This window comes from Echiichthys vipera (genome assembly GCF_963691815.1).
Source record: "Echiichthys vipera genome assembly, chromosome: 9".
NCBI classification, from domain to species: domain Eukaryota; kingdom Metazoa; phylum Chordata; class Actinopteri; order Perciformes; family Trachinidae; genus Echiichthys; species Echiichthys vipera.
In genome coordinates this window covers 21,594,780-21,608,696 of record NC_139834.1, presented here as the reverse complement: position 1 = coordinate 21,608,696, position 13,917 = coordinate 21,594,780, and positions in this window count along the sequence as shown.

Sequence of the window (13,917 nt, the reverse complement as noted above, 5' to 3'; positions counted from 1 at the left end):
CTTATTTCTAATGGCCCCAGCAAACCTAGATAAAGACACTGATGAGGATTTAGTTTTGTTTTCACCAGAAACAATGCCAATTTTGTTTGCAGCACAAGCAGCAGAGCTGATCACTGTGAAAGCCAGGTCAAACGTCACAGAAAACCAGGTGGAGGCTCTGAAGAGAGATGGAGAAAGTAAGACTCACAACTGAACTATTCATTCTTATCTGAAGAGTCTCATTCTAAAGAAATATGTGCATCATTCAACGTATATTCTAAAGTAATGAATCACAACATTACAAGAAAGTTTGGTCACATTGATGTATTTAGTTTAGAACAAAAATACATTGCTCTCTCTCTCTCTCTCTCTCTCTCTCTCTCTCTCTCTCTCTCTCTCTCTCTCTCTCTCTCTCTCTCTCTCTCTCTCTCTCTCTCTCTCTCAGTCAAACAGGTGGCTTTCTCAGCCTCTCTGTTGGCTTCTGGCTCCGGATATATAGGACCATTTAACACACACACTCCTCTGGTCTTCAGATATGTCGTCACAAACATTGGAAATGCCTACAACCCAAACACAGGTGCTTGAACTCTCAAAATTAAATCATTAATTTGGCTTTTGTTAAAACTAAGCTTACTTCAATCAAATCAACAGGTGATTCTTCTACTGACAAAAACTGTTCCACAGGTTTCTTCATTGCACCAGTAAGAGGAGCCTACCACTTTGAGTTCTACATCACTGATGGTGGACATGCTTCAGCTGTTGCGCTGGTCAAGAACGGAGAGCATATTCTTATTACATGGGAGCATCGTACATCCGGTTTTGGAAGTGCCTCTAATGGGGCAACACTGCTTCTAGAGGTCGGAGATGTTGTGTTTTTGCGCCTGTGGAGAAACACCAGAATATATGATGATGAAAATCACTATAGCACCTTCAGTGGTCATCTGCTCTTCACCATGTGAAAAGGGAACGGTTCCTCTTTTTCTTCAGCTGTATGATAACTGTGCACACACTGCAGCAGTGTATCAGTACTGTTGGTACAATTGTAATTTATTTTTTCTTTAATATGAGAGCTGATTTACATCGATGCACAACAACAATACTCTTTTTCATAAGATCAAGTCAATGGATTTTTCATCCATGTCTTTTTCTGGATTTGCATTAAAATAAGAAGTGGTAGGCAGTGAGGGAATACTTGTGCCAGATTATTAAACATTAGATTAACGAAGTGTAGGCCTACTTATTCATGAGAAAACTGTAAATGTTGAATAATCTCTTGACTTATCTCACAATGTTTAGAAAGACTAAACAAAATCCTGTGACTTCATCTGGATCCGGACGAACACCAGAAACTCACCGTCTGATTCTTTACAATGTTTTGACTTTGTTCTAAAAGAACTTGTCTGGTCTTGTGCCGTTAGTGTGTGCAGTGAACGCTGTCAAATGCAATATTGAAACAATATCTGTGCTTTTTTCTTTTTTTTACAAGTATCAAAGTATTTTCACATACAGGAGTTCTGTTTATCAGAGTCAGCAAATTAAAGTGTAATTGACTCTATTTATCTTTTTTATATAAAAGGTGAATGACAATGAATTGTAGAAACAATAATTTTTACAGAGAAATATTTCATTTGCTTGTTCTCTTATTTTTTTAATAAAAGCATGAAACAATAACTGCAGTACTGTCTGTTGACTTTTCTTCAACACGTGGTGCATTTAGTTTCAAAATAAAACATCTTATTGTTTGAAGAATATCAAATGAATGTGTCACATCTGTCATACTTGTTCTCCTCAAAGTGAGTCATTATAATGTGATTTTACCTGACTGTGTTACATGTGACTTTGTACTTACTGATGAGATCATAGCGACTATATCACATAATAAACAGATGAAGTGTATTTCCATCTCTTCTTTTATAACTGAAGTGGTCCTGTGACCTTTTTTTTTACATGTTGATTCACATTATAATTTTAAATTGCTGTCACAGGTGTTGATGTGACACGTTCAATGAACACGGTCACTCTGGTCACTCTCTATTTTCAGTTGAGAAGCTCTACACTTTGTCATATCATGACTTTATCTTTACGGAGAAACTTGTTTGTGTCAAAATGAGGCTGTGGTGAAGAACACATCAACTGCTGCTGTCTGCCATTAGAAGTGTCTGTAACATTGTTTTGTTGTTCTTCAAAAGTCAGACTTTATTACAGTGCTGACTATATTAAGGAAACAAGTTTATGACTCATGAGTTGGGTTTCTGGTAAGTCTTTGCTTATCTCAGCCAATTGGCATCCTCAGGGAGGTCAATGTATCTGACCGACTTATTAATGTTTGAACAGGTAGAGATGATAATAAATTCATTTTTTCTTCTCATCAGTAACTTGTTTTTGAATCAAGTTGTTGAACATTTACAATTTTAAATTTCAGTGAGCATGACAATTAAATCTATCTAGTACTGTCTTTCTTTGACCTTTGACCTCTTTTGACCCTTAACCTGTGATACTTATCATTAGGACAAAGACACCAGTGACCCCAGTTTCCATCCGGGGGCATAACGTGGACATTGTAGAACACTACAAATATCTGGGGGTGTTCATTGACAATAAACTGGACTGGACTAAGAACACTGAAGTCCTTTACAAGAAGGGACAGAGCCGCCTCTATTTTCTGAGGAGGCTCCGCTCCTTCAACATCTGTCGGACCATGCTGAGGATGTTTTATGAGTCTGTGGTGGCTAGTGCTTTTATGTTTGCTGTAGTGTGCTGGGGCAGCAGACTGAAGGTTGCAGATGCCAACAGACTCAATAAACTGATCAGAAAGGCCAGTGACATTGTGGGGGTGGAGCTGGACACCTTGGCTGCAGTGTCAGACAGGAGGATGCTGTCAAAGGTGCGGGCGATACTGCAGCATGGCTCTCACCCTCTCCACAACACTCTGGCTGAACTGAGGAGCACCTTCAGCCAGAGACTGATTGCTCCTAAATGCACCACTGAGCGCCACAGGAGGTCATTCTTACCTGTGGCCATTAAACTGTACAACTCATCTCTTTAATTACCGGACTCTTGACTTCTTCAAAACAAAACAAAACAAAATATAAATATCTGTTCTCATTTCATTTCATTTGCCATAACAACCTAATTGTACAGTGTATATATCTCAGATTGTATTTTCACACTCACCTCAGATTGTTTACTTGATTGTTTATTATTTATTTGTACTGTATTTTATTGGCTATTTATTAGCTACTTAGATTTATCTTAATTGTATTTTATTTGAATCCTTACTTTATTTTATTTCTACTTATTCATCTTTATGGCTTGTTTCTACTGTGCACGGAGCATTCGAACAAAAGAATTTCCCCCCGGGGATCAATAAAGTATTCTGATTCTGATTATGTCTGTGTGCTTTGTTTTCACTGTTGTTTTTTCCATGTGACATGCTCCAAGTAATACTTGTTATCAAAATGATCTGCACGTGTTTCTGATAAATGTTTCTGGTAATGATTGATCAGCAGAAAACACTATTTAAGGCTGAGATGAACCCAGAAACTACAAAGTAGAATTGAACAGAACAACTTTGAAAATGGAGATAACAGTGTGTTTTCCACTGCTGCTGCTGATCTGCTCTCTCTCCACGGCTCAGCTTCAGCCAGAGACTGACAATGAAATTGTTCCACATGGAAAGCAAACTGAATCCCAGGGAAGAGAACCAACGAATGTCTCTGAGCGCCAACAAACCTGCACACAAGACATCAATGCTGTGCTGAGAGAGATGAGCGCCTCGTTGGCTGAACAGAGGGTTGAGATGAGACACTTACTGAGAGAACTGGAGTTACAGAAGACTGAGGTAGAGCGGCTTAAGCAAGAACTGCAAGGTATTGTGTGGAGATCTTTGTGGTCCTGATGAATGACAAATGACAAATATTACCTGCATAGTTATTATGTCAGATTCACAACTTACAAACAAGAACAATCAAAACTTTTATGTTGGTGCATAAGTGTAACAACTATCTTTTTTTTTTAAAGAACTGGCGTCACAGAAGACTGAGGTAGAGCGGCTTAAGCAAGAACTGCAAGGTATTGTGTGGACTTATAATAGTTCATGAAGTCAAATGACATACAAATATGAGAAACTTCACATTGTGTACTGATATGTACTGACAATTCAGCCATTAACAAGATAAATACTTTATTACTATATTATGTGTTTTTTTCTAACTAAATATCTTATTGTTCAATGGCCACAGCAGACCTAGGTAAAGACAGTGATAACAATTTAGTTTTGTTTTCACCAGAAACAATGCCAATTTTGTTTGCAGCACAAGCAGCAGAGCTGATCACTGTGAAAGCCAGGTCAAACGTCACAGAAAACCAGGTGGAGGCTCTGAAGAGAGATGGAGAAGGTAAGACTCACAACTGAACTATTCATTCTTATCTGAAGAGTCTCATTCTAAAGAAATATGTGCATCATTCAACGTATATCCTGAAATAATGAATCACAACATTGCAGAAAGGTTTGGTCACATTGAATTTCAAATATGTACACATATAATTCCAATTACTAGGAATATAAACTAAACAATATGGCTTTTTTTAGTGGGGTGTGTGTATGTGTGTGTGTGTGTGTGTGTGTGTGTGTGTGTGTGTGTGTGTGTTTGTGTGTGTGTGTGTGTGTGTGTGTGTGTGTTTGTGTGTGTGTGTGTTTAGGATCAACTAGTTGTCCTCAGGTCCTCACAGGGTCTGATAAATGTTATTCTCTCTCCCTCTCTCCTCTCGCCTTCTCTCTCTCTCTCTCTCTCTCTCTCTTTCTCTCTCTCTCCCTCTCTCTCTCTCTCTCCCTCTTTCTCTCTCTCTCTCTCTCCCTCCCTCTCTCTCTCTCTCTCAGTCAAACAGGTGGCTTTCTCAGCCTCTCTGTTGGCGTCAGGCTCAGGAACTCTCGGACCATTTAACACACACACTCCTCTGGTCTTCAGATATGTCGTCACAAACATTGGAAATGCCTACAACCCAAACACAGGTACTTGAACTCTCAAAATTAAATAATTAGTTTGACTTTTGTTAAAACTATGCTGACTTTAATCAGATCATCAACAAATGATTCTTCAGTTCCGTTAACTGACAAAAACTGTCCCACAGGTTTTTTCACTGCACCAGTGAGAGGAGCCTACCACTTTGAGCTCTACATAGGTGCACATGGACATGCTTCACATGCCTCAGGCGCTATGTTGGTAAAGAACGGAGAGCATATTTTTATGGCATGGGAGCATCAGACATCCGGTTTTGGGAAATCTGGTAATGGTGCCACACTGCTTCTAGAGGTCGGAGATGTTGTGTTTTTGCGTCTGTGGTCTAATACAAGAGTATATCACAATGGAAATCACCATAGCACCTTCAGTGGTCATCTGCTCTTCACCATGTGAAAAGGGAACGGTTCCTCTTTTTCTTCAGCTGTATGATAACTGTGCACACACTGCAGCAGTGTATCAGTACTGTTGGTACAATTGTAATTTATTTTTTCTTTAATATGAGAGCTGATTTACATCGATGCACAACAACAATACTTTTTTTCATAAGATCAAGTCAATGGATTTTTCATCCATGTCTTTTTCTGGATTTGCGTAGAAATAAGAATTGATAGGCAGTGAGGGAATACTTGTGCCAGATTATTTAACATTAGATTAATGAGGTGTATGCCTACTTATTCATGAGAAAACTGTAAATGTTGAATAATCTCTTGACTTATCTCACAATGTTTAGAAAGACTAAACAAAATCCTTTAACTTCATCTGGATCCGGACGAACACCAGAAACTCACCGTCTGATTCTTTACAATGTTTTGACTTTGTTCTAAAAGAACTTGTCTGGTCTTGTGCCGTTAGTGTGTGCAGTGAACGCTGTCAAATGCAATATTGAAACAATATCTGTGCTTTTTTCTTTTTTTATAAGTATCAAAGTATTTTCACATACAGGAGTTCTGTTTATCAGAGTCAGCAAATTAAAGTGTAATTGACTCTATTTATCTTTTTTATATAAAAGGTGAATGACAATGAATTGTAGAAACAATAATTTTTACAGAGAAATATTTCATTTGCTTGTTCTCTTATTTTTTTAATAAAAGCATGAAACAATAACTGCAGTACTGTCTGTTGACTTTTCTTCAACACGTGGTGCATTTAGTTTCAAAATAAAACATCTTATTGTTTGAAGAATATCAAATGAATGTGTCACATCTGTCATACTTGTTCTCCTCAAAGTGAGTCATTATAATGTGATTTTACCTGACTGTGTTACATGTGACTGTGTACTCACTGATGAGATCATAGCGACTATATCACATAATAAACAGATGAAGTGTATTTCCATCTCTTCTTTTATAACTGAAGTGGTCCTGTGAACTTTTTTTTTTACATGTTGATTCACATTATAATTTTAAATTGCTGTCACAGGTGTTGATGTGACACGTTCAATGAACACGGTCACTCTGGTCACTCTCTATTTTCAGTTGAGAAGCTCTACACTTTGTCATATCATGACTTTATCTTTTCTGACTTTTTTCTTTGTCTTTTGGGGCGGCAGTAGCTCAGTCCATAGGTGAATTGGCTGGGAGCCGTAGGGTCGCTGGTTCAAGTCCCCGTGTGGACCATGTATGGACCATGTATGGAGCATGGACTGGAGGCTGCAGAGGAGCCAGTTCATCGCCTTGGCACTGCCGAGGTGCTGTTGAGCAAGGCACCGAACCCCCAACTGCTCGGGCCGCTGTTCACTGGCACCCCCCTCGCTCTAACATCTCTCCTTAATTGCATGTATAGGTCCTGTTTGGGCCTGTGTGTGTAACATGTATAATAAGAGTGAAAAAATTCAATTTCCCTGTGCGGGATAAATAAAGTAATTCTTCTTCTTCTTTCGGAGAAACTTGTTAGTGTCAAAATGAGGCTGTGGTGAAGATCACATCAACAGCAAACGCGACTGCTGCTGTCTGCCATTTGAAGTGTCTGCAACATTGTTTTGTTGTTCTTCAAAAGTCAGACTTTATTACAGTGCTGACTTTATTGAGAAAACAAGTCTTTATGACTCATGAGTTGGGTTTAGGGTAAGTCTTTGCTTATCTCAGCCAATTGGCATCCTCATGGAGGTCAATGTATCTGATCGACTTATTAATGTTTGAACAGGTAGAGATGATAATAAATTCATTTTTTCTTCTCATCTGTAACTTGTTTTTGAATCAAGTTGTTTAATATTTACAATTTTAAATTTCAGTGAGCATGAAAATTAAATCTATCTAGTACTGTGTTTCATTGAACGGTCAGTGTTATCAGCCATGAAGTGATTTTAAACTATGACTTTAACTTGTGATACTTATCATTCATGTTTATGTGCTGTGTTTTCACTGTTGTTTTGTCCAAGTAATAATTGTTATCAAAAGGATCTGCACGTGTTTCTGATAAATGTTTCTGGTAATGATTGATCAGGAGAAAACACTATTTAAGGCTGAGATGAACCCAGAAACTACAAAGTAGAATTGAACAGAACAACTTTGAAAATGGAGATAACAGTGTGTTTTCCACTGCTGCTGCTGATCTGCTCTCTCTCCACGGCTCAGCTTCAGCCAGAGACTGACAATGAAATTGTTCCACATGGAAAGCAAACTGAATCCCAGGGAAGAGAACCAACGAATGTGTCTGAGCGCCAACAAACCTGCACACAAGACATCAATGCTGTGCTGAGAGAGATGAGCGCCTCGTTGGCTGAACAGAGGGTCGAGATGAGACACTTACTGAGAGAACTGGAGTTACAGAAGACTGAGGCGGAGAGGCAGAAGCAACAACTTTTAGGTATTGTGTGGAGATCTTTGTGGTCCTGATGAATGACAAATGACAAATATTACCTGCATAGTTATTATGTCAGATTCACAACTTACAAACAAGAACAATCAAAACTTTTATGTTGGTGCATAAGTGTAACAACTATCATTTTTTTTTAAAGAACTGGCGTCACAGAAGACTGAGGTAGAGCGGCTGAAGCAAGAACTGCAAGGTATTGTGTGGACTTATAATAGTTTATAGTGAAATGAAATACAAATATGAGAAACTTCACATTGTGTACTGATATATACTGACAATACGTTACAAATACGTTATTACTATATTTTGTGTTTTTTTCTAACTAAATATCTTATTGTTCAATGGCCACAGCAGACCTAGATAAAGACACTGATAACAATTTAGTTTTGTTTTCACCAGAAACAATGCCATTTTTTTGCAGCACAAGCATTGCCAAATTTACAAACTAAAAACAATAACAACCTAAGATTGTACAATTATATTGTATATGAATATTATTATTTCATATTGTGTTGAAGCACAAACAGCTAAGCTGAAAGAACTGGAGTTACAGAAGACTGAGATGGAGAGGCAGAAGATTGAGATGGAGAGGCTAAAACAACAACTTCAAGGTATTTTGAGAAGATAATACAGCTCAAAGTGACTTTTAATGATGTATAATTTAGCTCAAATGGAAATCAGACTATGTGAGCAGACATATACACTTCGGATAATGTCTTGGTCATGAAAGTTTAGCCATATGTAACAGACTTATGCTGTAAGTGTTTTTTCTAACATAATATCTTATTTCTAATGGCCCCAGCAAACCTAGATAAAGACACTGATGAGGATTTAGTTTTGTTTTCACCAGAAACAAAAATGTAATGATCCCATCTTGTTTGCAGCACAAGCAGCAGAGCTGATCACTGTGAAAGCCAGGTCAAACGTCACAGAAAACCAGGTGGAGGCTCTGAAGAGAGATGGAGAAAGTAAGACTCACAACTGAACTATTCATTCTTATCTGAAGAGTCTCATTCTAAAGAAATATGTGCATCATTCAACGTATATTCTAAAGTAATGAATCACAACATTGCAGAAAGGTTTGGTCCCATTGAATTTCAAATACGCACATATAATTCCAATTACTAGGAATATAAACTAAACAATATGGGTTTTTAGCGGTGTGTGTGAATGTGTGTGTGTGTGTGTGTGTGTGTGTGTGTGTGTGTGTGGGGGGGGGGTTAGGATAAACTAGTTGTCCTCAGGTCCTCACAGGGTCTCATAAATGTTATTCTCTCTCCCTCTCTCCTCTCTCCTTCTCTCTCTCTCCCTTCCCTCTCTCTTTCTCCCTCTCTCTCTCTCTCTCTCTCTCTCTCTCTCTCTCTCTCTCTCTCTCTCTCTCTCTCTCTCTCTCTCTCTCTCTCTCTCTCAGTCAAACAGGTGGCTTTCTCAGCCTCTCTGTTGGCGTCAGGCTCAGGAACTCTCGGACCATTTAACACACACACTCCTCTGGTCTTCAGATATGTCGTCACAAACATTGGAAATGCCTACAACCCAAACACAGGTACTTGAACTCTCAAAATTAAATGATTAGTTTGACTTTTGTTAAAACTATGCTGACTTTAATCAGATCATCAACAGGTGATTCTTCAGTTCCGTTAACTGACAAAAACTGTCCCACAGGTTTTTTCACTGCACCAGTGAGAGGAGCCTACCACTTTGAGCTCTACATAGGTGCATATGGACATGCTTCACATGCCTCAGGCGCTATGTTGGTAAAGAACGGAGAGCATATTTTTATGGCATATGAGCGTCAGACATCCGGTTTTGTGAAATCTGGTAATGGTGCCACACTGCTTCTAGAGGTCGGAGATGTTGTGTTTTTGCGTCAGTGGTCGAACACAAGAATATTTGACGATCACAATCACCATAGCACCTTCAGTGGTCATCTGCTCTTCACCATGTGAAAAGGGAACAGTTCTTCTTTTTCTTCAGTTAAATGATCAACACTCTACAGCAAAGTACCAGCTCTACTCATTAATGAGATTATCGTGACCATGTTATTAAAAATAACACTCAGGTTGTGATGCCTTCACATGATTGTTTTAAGTACATACTGTAACTCTTTGATCTCATGTTTTAGGCTATGCCTTCTCTGCATTCAAATGTCAGCCTGCTTCATTTCACAGTTTGTTACTTAATGTAATATTTGCAATGGGTGTGATGAAAAATAAATGATAGGAAGTATACTAGTGTACTAGTTTGCAGTTATGTTTCTGGCGCCTTGAAAACTAAAGGGTAATTTCTGTATTTTTTATTCTGGGCCATATTTTTTGTGTAGTATTTATACGTATGTGACTTATTTATATTTGGTCCAGTATTGAGTTTTAGAGCTACAGCCTGGACTCTGTGAACCGGGCTGCAATGTAATCAAATGTGGCTTCTTTGCACCGAGAACAGAAAATACAGAAATCTCCCTTCAAGTCCAACGTTATTCATTTTTTACCTCTGTATTTGGTCCCTACCAACTCCTGAGTGTAATATCTGGCTTCTAAGCTGCTAAATGCTGCTCTATGTCCGTCAACTGTGTCTCTCACTGTGTCGCTCACATGCAGCTTTGTGATGTTCAAATGTCCTGCCATGGTTGTGTATTTCTACTCGTCCACTACTTCAAGTCAAATCTACTTAACTGACTGTATCACAGTAGTTTGTGCAGAGAGACTAGTAAACGCTTTGTTTTGTTTAGCTTTAGGTGTTGTAGGCTGTTTTACACAGTAAACATTTAAGAGGGTCGTTCGGTACATGCTTTGATACTTTTTGAACTGACAGTCCCAGCTGGTCCAGAGTGTAATATTTCTCAATAAACATTTTATAAATTCTTGTGTAATAATGTATTAAAAATAATGTATTATTATTATTTCACTATCATCACATTTTATGGCATATTAAACAATAACTGTTTTACAAGTTTCCCATGGCATACTATACTTTTTATCACAATATTTATGGCATATCATACCATAACTATTTCTGACTTTTTTTTTAAATGAAATACTATAATATTACACTTTTATGACATTTTTTATGGCACACTATACATTTTTATGGCAAACTGGGGTTCTAAAAGTTTTGATGACTGATTACCAATTTAAAGTAATAATCTTAAAAAAAAAAAAAAAATTAAATAAATGTCTGTTCAGTCACTATCTCTTGCTGGTGACTGAGCCTATGGCCCAACAACTATCTCATCTCATCTCATCTTCATCCGCTTGTCCGGGGTCGGGTCGCGGGGGCAGCAGCTTTAGCAGGGGACCCCAAACTTCCCTTTCCCGGGCCACATTAACCAGCTCTAACTGGGGGATCCTGAGGCGCTCCCAGGCCAGTGTGGAGATATAATCTCTTCACCTGGTCCTGGGTCTTCCCCAGGGCCTCCTCCCAGCTGGACGTGCCTGGAACACCTTCCTAGGGAGGCGCCCAGGGGGCATCCTTACTAGATTCCCGCACCACCTCAACTGGCTCCTTTCAACGCTAAGGAGCAGCGGCTCTACTCCGAGTACCTCACAGATGGCTGAACTTCTCACCCTATCTCTAAGGGAGACTCCAGCCACCCTCCTGAGAAAACCCATTTCGGCCGCTTGTGCCCACGACCTCGTTCTTTCAGTCATGAAAGACAACTATTCCGTGAAAAATCACCAGCGGCACACACAAGTGACACGTTTTCCATTAACCCAGCAGTGGTTGGTTGAACAGAGAGAGTAGGCGGAGCTAACATGACACACTCGCTCTGTGTGTGATGTGGCCTACTGTTTTTTTTAGGGTCTCAGATAATTTTAGTAGTAAACGGTTAGTATGAAGGAACAAACCAAGAACAGAGCTCTGAATACAGATAGTAAAAACTGCAACAGAAAAATAAGTGATAGTTATATACAAAAGCACACCTGAAATCACCGCTTATCGCCATAGGTGAAGAGAGCAAAACAGTCTTCATATGAATGTGAATTTATAGAGCCAGCATAAGTGCTAGCATTGATGACAGAACCTAATTCCTGACCTTGACATATGCTGACAGCTCATAAATACAGTGGACGTGTCATTTAAAAAGCACACAGGTTTTATTGCATATCAATTTCATGTATAAATTCTTCATAGCATTGGAAAGATTACATTTGGTATACATTGCTATTCTACAGAATTAACATCAGAGTCATATCTTTTCAATGAAATCTCTCTAAAGTACATCTTCAATAATCACAAGCATCAAAAGAACTGCAATTTTCAGAATTGTTCAATATTATTCTACAATCCTTTATTGTTTTTCATTATGTCTTCTCCCACAAGTCTTTTCTAATGTCTTTCAGAGCCCCCTGCCCAAACAGCTGTAAGGCAGTCAAGAACTTGAAGTCAAACCTACCAGACTAACCACATGTACAATAAGTGCATCTACGGATTTATTTTTTCTTTTCTTTTTTTTTCTCATTTTTTGATTTGATACACATTTCACAAATGGACATCATTATGACTGCTAAACACGTCATGCACAATATCTTTTTTTTGTTTGTTTTCAATAAACATAACAGAGGCGATATACAACTCAGATTCAAACAAAACAAGCACCATCCATTTAAACCCATATTTTTCAATGATTTTTTTTCTTCAGACAAATGCACCATTGTTTTTCATTCTTTAAAATACTATACAGTTAAAAAGAAATATGTATATTTTTTTTTACTTTCTCCTGTAACAGTGGGGGGAAAAACAGCAACCACGTTCTATTATGCTGAAACATATTTCAGCGACCATCTGCCAGAATACTTTCTGAAGTTGGCAAAATGGAATACTTCAATGCCTTCAATTCATTTGCTTTACACAGCGCATACTTATTACAGTAGTCCATGACATGAATTACTACATATAGTCAACCTAAAAACTTAGCAACCCAAGCCTTTACATTTCATAACCACGACTTGGGAAAACAATGTGTTTACCATGAATGAAATCTCATTCAGTAGAATTGTAAAAAAAGACTTTTGTCTTTAGAAAAATGAGATGATGCAGCAGTCCTAGCGTCACACTACCACCTGCTGTCATGAATAAAAATTACAGTGCTTCTGTTTCAAATTTTTCTTATCTCTGCATGTCGAGCCCAAGTTCCTCATCTACTGAAAGTGAGACTACTCTGAAAATGTATCTGAGTTCTATGTTCTAGAGACCTAAGCCTGATCAGTTTATGGCTTGGACCCATATGGTTTAAGTACTAGTTTGAAAATACAGCATCAGGCCTAGTTCTGAGAGTCCCAGTACGCAGGGAGGACCAAGGCAACAATGATCAACAATGCTCACCCCCCTGCTCCTGCAGCTATCTACAGTTATCTACAGTTAATGACTCACACCCTCCGTGGCACAGCTACCTTGTAGACCACATGGAATGAGTTTTTAGTATGAGCTCAGAAGATGAACAAGGAATATAAAGTTAAACTCATGAATAAGTGTTTCTGTTTTCCCTGTCCAGAGTTAACATTGTATAGCATGTGTTGGATGGACCAACCAGCATAATTATGATGCCCATCTTAACACTATCTGTGGTTTAGTTTACTTTCTTGTATTTGGTTTCATGAGTCCTTGCCTCCATTCTCACATGACTGGCGATTCTATCCTCCGATGCAAAGAAAACCAGATGTTCATGCAGACGTGACTATGCGTTTAGACTTTTAGACCATGTAATAAAGGACATCTAATTTCAAAAAAGAATATTCATTGTTAACAGTACATGTATCAAATGAAAAACAGAAGGGAGCTTGATGTGGTAGAAACTAGTCAGATTCAGTAATGTGACGACGTAATGCCCTTTTGTGACATTCATAATGAGAGTTGTCCAAGTCTGCCCTTCCATAATACTTGAACCAATTTGAACAAGACACGATCAGCGTACTGGGTAAAATGGTTGAACTGAATCAGGAAAAAAACTAAACACTGCAGGACGTTACATTGCCAAATAGGATCTAAAGCTAACTACAGCTATCTTTCACTATAAATAAAAAGAATTAATTTCATGGGTTATTTCCATTTTGGCACACTAACGCATCAAAACCCGAGATTCTGAATCTCCTTCATGGTCTGATAGGCG